Here is a 6989-nt window from a genome sequence, read left to right on the forward strand (position 1 = left end):
CAAAATGGGGACTAAGGGCTAAAAGTTTTAAATCTCTTAGTAGCTAAAAACGACTTTTGTAAAAGTTATCCCCATCAAATCGTCAAGCATTTATTTTATCTCTTCATAATTTTGTTATTATTGTTATTATTCTACGAAACGCACCGATTTAAGCTCGAAAAAGCGTGAAAATTCGTTGACCGACCTAAATGGTCGGCGAGATAAAACGAAGAGGAACAAGTCAGTGTAAAGAGGTTGTAAAAGACGATCATGATAACTCGGAAATAATATCGCTAGCGACTCACAAGTCAGAAAGCCCGAGAAAAAACAAAATGCATCGCAAAAATATCTTAAGTTATGAAAACAGTTCAATAAATATGTAAAATCGAAATAATGGAACACAAAAAAGTTACGAAAATCTCCCAAGGATAGAAACGAATGTTTTTCTCAAAAAAAATTTTTGGAAGGTTTTGGACGATAGTAAAATTGTCTAACTTAGACAAAAAACTTTCTTCATAAACCAGGGAGATCAAAACGACAAAGGTTTTTTCACAAAAAGCCTTATAAAATCACTCAACAAAAAACTATTTTTTGTCAAGCATCAAAAACGCCCGCAAATGTGCATATTAAAAATATTTTTGTTAAAAGGTCCTTATCCCAAAAAAGGACCAGCAAAACAAATAAATTTTGTTAATGACCCTATCAAGGATCAAGCGTCAGGAACCAACACACAAAAAACACATAAAAATAAATTGTTCAAAAAGGGCCCACAAGCCGGGCCCTAATAGCTATAACATTGGGAGAGTGGATTGGAATCATCAACAGGAGTGGAACTTGGGTCTTCTGTAGGAGTCGGAAGGGTTGGAGGGATCTCTTCGGTGGCAGAAGTCGGAACTTCGACTACTTGAGAAGAAGATCTCAGCAGGAATCCTTCCATTTGCTCCACCTCACGAGGAGGGGATTCAATAATACGCTGCCCACGAGTCTTTAGCTCAGAATTGGTCACAGGACGAAAAGGAGAGACAATCGCCCCATCAATGACTACTTTATTAGGATGGAGGGGTGAAAGGTCCAAGTCAGGAGCGATAACTCCGACTTTTTCCTTGAACACACTGAATGCCTCTTCCGAGCGCTCAACAATAGAATCCTCCAGGTCCTGATAGGCCTCTTGATTCGACTTCAGTTGCTGCTGCAGATTAATATTCTCAGAAAAAACCCTCACATAATTTTCCTCAGCCTTGCTTTTCATCCCCTCAGCCAAGGCACATTGGGTCATTAACTTTTTCTCCCTCTTCTGGAACTGAGCGAGCTCATCCTTTAGCCAGGTATTCTCCTCCTGCAGCCTCTTCTCCTCTTCCTGATACAGGACAATCCTCCCCTGAAGGTCCTCTATGGATTTTTGAAAAGAACTCAAGGGAGTTTTGTCGAGTATATCAAGAAGTGTAGTACAGATCCCTGCAGTCCAAACTCCCCCCCAAACCAAAATCTGAAGATGGTTTCGAAGGGAAGCATCATCCATAGCAATTTGGCTATGAGGAAGGATGTGCTTCCGAATGAACTTCAGACCATCAAAACCGACCTCCCCAGAGGATCCGGTTTTTGAGGTCTTACGCTTCTTCTTTTCAGGCTCGGAAGAAAGCCGGACTGGGGGACAGGAGCAGGAGGAGGAAGAGGAAAAGCAGAGGTAGGGTTTAACAAAATTGGACGAGAGGAGGTCCCCAAATCCTGAGAAGGAGGAGGAGTACTAGAAGCTCCGACCTTTGCAGCATCAGCTTGGTTACAGGCCTTCCTCTTCACTTCCTGGACATTCTGATAAGTAGCGCTTGACCCGCTTTTCACCATTTCTAAAAGAAAGAATAAAATTTGATCAGCCCATAAATCAGAAAAGAACATATAGCAAGTCGGAATTCATCAAAAGGCAGCCACAAAGAAACAAAAACTACCTAGCTCGGTTTGGATGAAACTCGGAGGGCCAAGAAGGAATTTCTTAGTGTCCAGATTTGGAGCTCGCCCCTAGGCCTCTTGAAAAAACCCAACAACGACCTCCTCTACTTCATCCAAGTCATCTAGGCTATATTTATCAACAGGGGAGGCCTCCAACCAGTATAGAGGAAATCGGGGTTGGTTGGTCTCATTCAAGAAAAAAGGATGATGGCTTTCTACGGCCTGGATCTTGAAGAAAAAGTTTTTTGAAATCATGAAAGGACTCATCAAAGATGGAAAAAATTTTCCGACCTTGAATAGCCCGGAAAGACACCCACTGCTGTTTGTTTTGTTTATTGGAAGCACTGAAAGGTTTAGTCAAGTGGAAGAGACAGAAAAAGATTTTTTAAAAAATCGGAAAATCAAGCTCTTGGCGGCTGACGAGTTTGTAGATCCTCATAAAACCCCAAGAATTGGGATGAAGCTGGGTAGGGGCAACACGACAGTGAGACAAAACTCCCATCTCAAAGTCGGAAAAAGGAAAGAAAACCCCCAAGCTGGTAAAAAGGCAGTCGTACATGAAAAAGAAGTGAGGGTCAAAATCATTGATCCTCCCACAGCAAACTCGATCCTCAGGATCTGAGGCTACTAGTTCGTATTTTGGTTCATCAGCCTCAAGACTACAAATTCTATGATGGGTACGAAGCTCGGTTATGAAGACAGTGTCCACTAGAGGTTTTTCAAAAAGGACAGAATCATCTACCCATCTCAAGAGGGTCACAGGGATACAAGAAGACATTTTTTCAGCAATGAGGGAATGTATATAAAAGTAATAAAACCTACAAGGAAAAATAAAATCATCAAAAAATAGGGTCCCCAAAGACAAGATAGTTCCTTCCAAAGCAAATAAGGAAAACAATCACTAAGCGGCAAAAGAAGCGATTTTTGTAAAATAAACATGCAAAAATTCTAAAGCTTCGCACTACAAATAAAGGAACGATAAAATCATAAACATCCCTCATATACACAAGTACACCAAACAGAAATAAAGAAAGTACTACATGAATGACGAAGGAAGAAGAACCAACCTTCTTTGTAGAATCAAAGAGGAGTAGCCACAGCGAAAGAAAGCGGTGGAGCACCAAAAATCCAAAGTTCAGAGTGAGAAAATGCAGATATAGGAGAGGAAACTTCGAAGAAAAGACGAAAGAAAACAAAGAAAGGAGAGGGAAAAGTATTTATAACGTACTAGGGGCAAAATAATAAAATGATGCTGTCATTAAAGAAACACACCGTTACCAATATAACTGCTCCCTCACGTGTAAATGCAAATACCTAAACGGACGTGACGGTTGAGAAATTCAAAATCACGTCGGTTTTAAACTAAAATTATGTCGTTTTTCCGACTTAAACAAATCCGAGTTCAATCAACACTCGAATCCAACTCATAGCTAAGAGGTCGGACTCGAGTAGGGGCACTGTTCATGCCCTGCCCCAATACTATGGTCCAGGCTCAAGTAAGCCAAAAATGCCCAATCCAAAGGTTTGCCTTACCGCTTACCCGACCTCCTCAAAGAGGTCGGGCTCGACATAAGCTGGCAGATAACACTTATTCAAATAAGTAACTGCCCCCTAAAATCTCTCATCCATTTCTAGAAGAGATATCTCAACAACCCTAAGATAAATGGATGATTATCCACCTTCAGAAGTGGAACTACCCCAACGGTGGTTATTGGATCGTCACCTATAAATACACTGACACACTCAGGTAAATCCAAGTTCCAATACGCTCTAAACCTGCTTACCTCCTTGCTAACTTAGACATCAGAGTGTCTTTGCAGGTACCACCCTCTCATTCTCTCGCGTACACAACTCGGACAGCGGCTCTCAGACAGAAAATAAGTCGGAGGCCACCTTCTTCTAACATTTAGGCCAATCCTTCAAACCTAATCCATTTATCTCAGGTTACTTACGTAACACTTAGTTATACGGGAACGTGCTAAGCAACTTAAAAGTCAATAGAATAATCTAATAATAGCGATATTTTAAAAGAGTAATTAATGAAAAGAAAGAATAATGGAATAAATTTAAACATTTTTATACAGCAAAGGAACTACTTATCCATGACATGATGAGTTTATTATCATAATCACAAGTTTTTTTTATAGAGGGCCCAGTAAAAAAACTATTGGCACCCACCAACAAAGAAGGAGAGGAAGTTATTGTATCATTGGGCTTGTTAGTTCGTTGCATCTTTGCTTTTGTTCGTGAAATAAAATACTTATGCAATAAACGGTCAGATCATTCATTAAGTAACTTTCGAAGATTTAAATTTTACTTTATATATATAATAACTTATTGATTAACAAAAAAATTTTAAACGAAATTTAAATTCATCACGGATTAATTTTTGATATACCAGATTTAAATATAACGTAGGATAAAAAAATTACTTATGCAATATAACATATTACATTTATAAATGTTTAATAAAATTTAATGTTTATTGTAATAATCATGTAAAACTAAAAATATAATTAATTTGAGAAAATATGAGTATGAAAATCAAAATTAAACAAAAATATAAGAAATAACATTTAACAGCAATTTTCAGATAATATACATAATAATCAGCAGACACAAAAGTAAAGTCAAAGTTAGCCTGATGACAAAAAAAACTTATTATGCCTTTCAATGCTCCAGGCAGGTTCAAATCGTGTCCATTTCATCTTAGAATAATTCAAAATCTCTTTCGCATTGACCATGGTGGACCTGCAGTATTTTGGGACAAGATAAAAGATAATTATCAAAATGCTTTTAATATGGACCCATTTAAGATAAGTTCGTCTAACCTCATCTCTCTAATTTGGGTGATATTGTTAAATTTAAAGCCGTTTTTTAAGATCTCGTTCCAAAAAATTAAGGTCAAACTCATAAGATGCAACTCTTTGAACTTTTGAAGGTTGTATTTTACTTTTTTCGTGATTCATTAAAGTAGAAGAACTATCTACAGGTGTTGATATTGTAAAAGTTATATGTTCTCCTTCTTGAATATTAGCCTTCCTTTTAAAAATGTATCAGTTCTTTGATTTTTTATGATTATTTTGTATAAAAATTTGAATATATATCCAATAAAATATGTAAAAAAGAAATTAGAAGGACAAATATTAAAATTTATAATATTTATTGAATTTTTTTATTAATTTATATAAATACAATAATATCAATACTTATTGAATATTCTAATATTTTTTATCATATAAAAAATTAAATTAAATAAACAGTCAAATATAAAATAATATTAAATTATATAAATAAAAAAATACCTAATTTTTGGTATTTGAACTCAAAGGTAGAAGGAGTATTACTTATTGAATAGAGAGTTGCGAAATGCGAATACATTCAGTTCAGTCCAAATCCAACAAGGTTTGAATGTTTAAAACTAAAAATAATTGTGCAATAAAAACAAGAGATGAAGATTGAACTTTAATATTTTAAATCATAATAAAGTATTTGAACCAACTAAATTATTTTTTATTTTTTAAAGAAGTACTACTAATTTTTTTAACAAAAGTTTAGGAGCCATGGTCCTCCTTATCTTAACTAAGTTCTGTCCCTGCCTGCGGTGGCTACATTTTGTGCTTCAGCGGGGTTTGGACATTTTTCAACAGGTTAATTACGTGTTGATCGATTTTTTTATTGAACTGTATGGTCTAATTTGGTTCTAACAACTATGAATAAAACTGATATTATTGTCAAAGTAGGGTTCTAAATTATCAAGATGCAAAATATGTTTAGCTACAAACTAAGTGGTTCTTAAATTTTAATCTTAATTACTACAAGTACAATATTGACATTAGATTAGCACATTGATTATAGGTGCAGATCATCTAAGGACATTTATTATATGAGGTTTCGTCTCTGTCCAAAGAATACTCATTCTTATTCCACGAATAATAGACATGTTATTTTAAAATGTGTAAAACCATACCTTTAAATTCTTTTGACACAATCCACACCCTTTCTTAAAGAGAAAAATCTCTTTCAACATGTAAGTTGGCAAAGGGTTAGATGGTCCAAAATATTTGGATCATTAAATGGTTTTATAACAAAATATATTTTTTAAATTTTTTAATAATTGTTTAATAGTTTTTATTTAATTTTAATTATAAATTAATTTCATATATTTTATTTAATTATAAAAATTATTTTTTATTTTATAAATTATTATTTTATTGATCATCTATTATGTTTAATTAACAATAAAAAATAAAAACAATAATAAATTAGATCTTCCATTGATAGTAATAACTTTTGGCAATCCCAATCTATAAAAAATTTATCTTTGATCCGTTATTACATCCGTCGAGGGTTGTAAAATCGTGTTTCTTAGAAAATCAATCAATTGGATTAACAAATCAATCGATTGAATTTTAGGTTTCCCATAACTCAATCGATTGGACTTCAGGTTATCACAAAACAATCGATTGAAAATTGTAAGGCGGTATCGTTTTCGCAAAAATCAATCAATTGGTCATATTACCCAATCGATTGAACGATGACTAGAATGTGGGTTTTTTATAATTCAATCGATTGTTTATATTACCCAATCAATTGAAGGCTTCTAAGCAACTTGAGGTCTCACAATTCAATTGATTGGTTGTGTTACCCAATCGATTGAATTATGCACTACGCCGTTCTCATTTTTCTTATCATTTTTATAAATTATTATCTTTAAAATTCTATCTTCAATTTTTAAGTTTTTATTTTGATTTAGATACTCTAATATTATCTTTTCTTTAATATTAAGATTATAAATTGGTGAATAATCTATCACCAATTATTCAATCCCACAATTGGAATCGTGTATCAATCTCTTTGATTATAAAAAATTTCATTGTTTTTCTTTCGGATATCCATTTACTTAATATCTAATGTTCTTTCTTCTTTATCCATCTATCTAATATCCAATATTTGTTTATCATTAATTGATAATTACAGTTGCAACAATCAACAAAGATCCAATCAATTTTTTTATTGTAGTGTTCAAAAAACAATCCACCGTTTTGATTACAAAATCGAGGTCA

The sequence above is a fragment of the Arachis hypogaea genome, chromosome 17 (assembly GCF_003086295.3).
Source record: "Arachis hypogaea cultivar Tifrunner chromosome 17, arahy.Tifrunner.gnm2.J5K5, whole genome shotgun sequence".
NCBI lineage: Eukaryota > Viridiplantae > Streptophyta > Magnoliopsida > Fabales > Fabaceae > Arachis > Arachis hypogaea.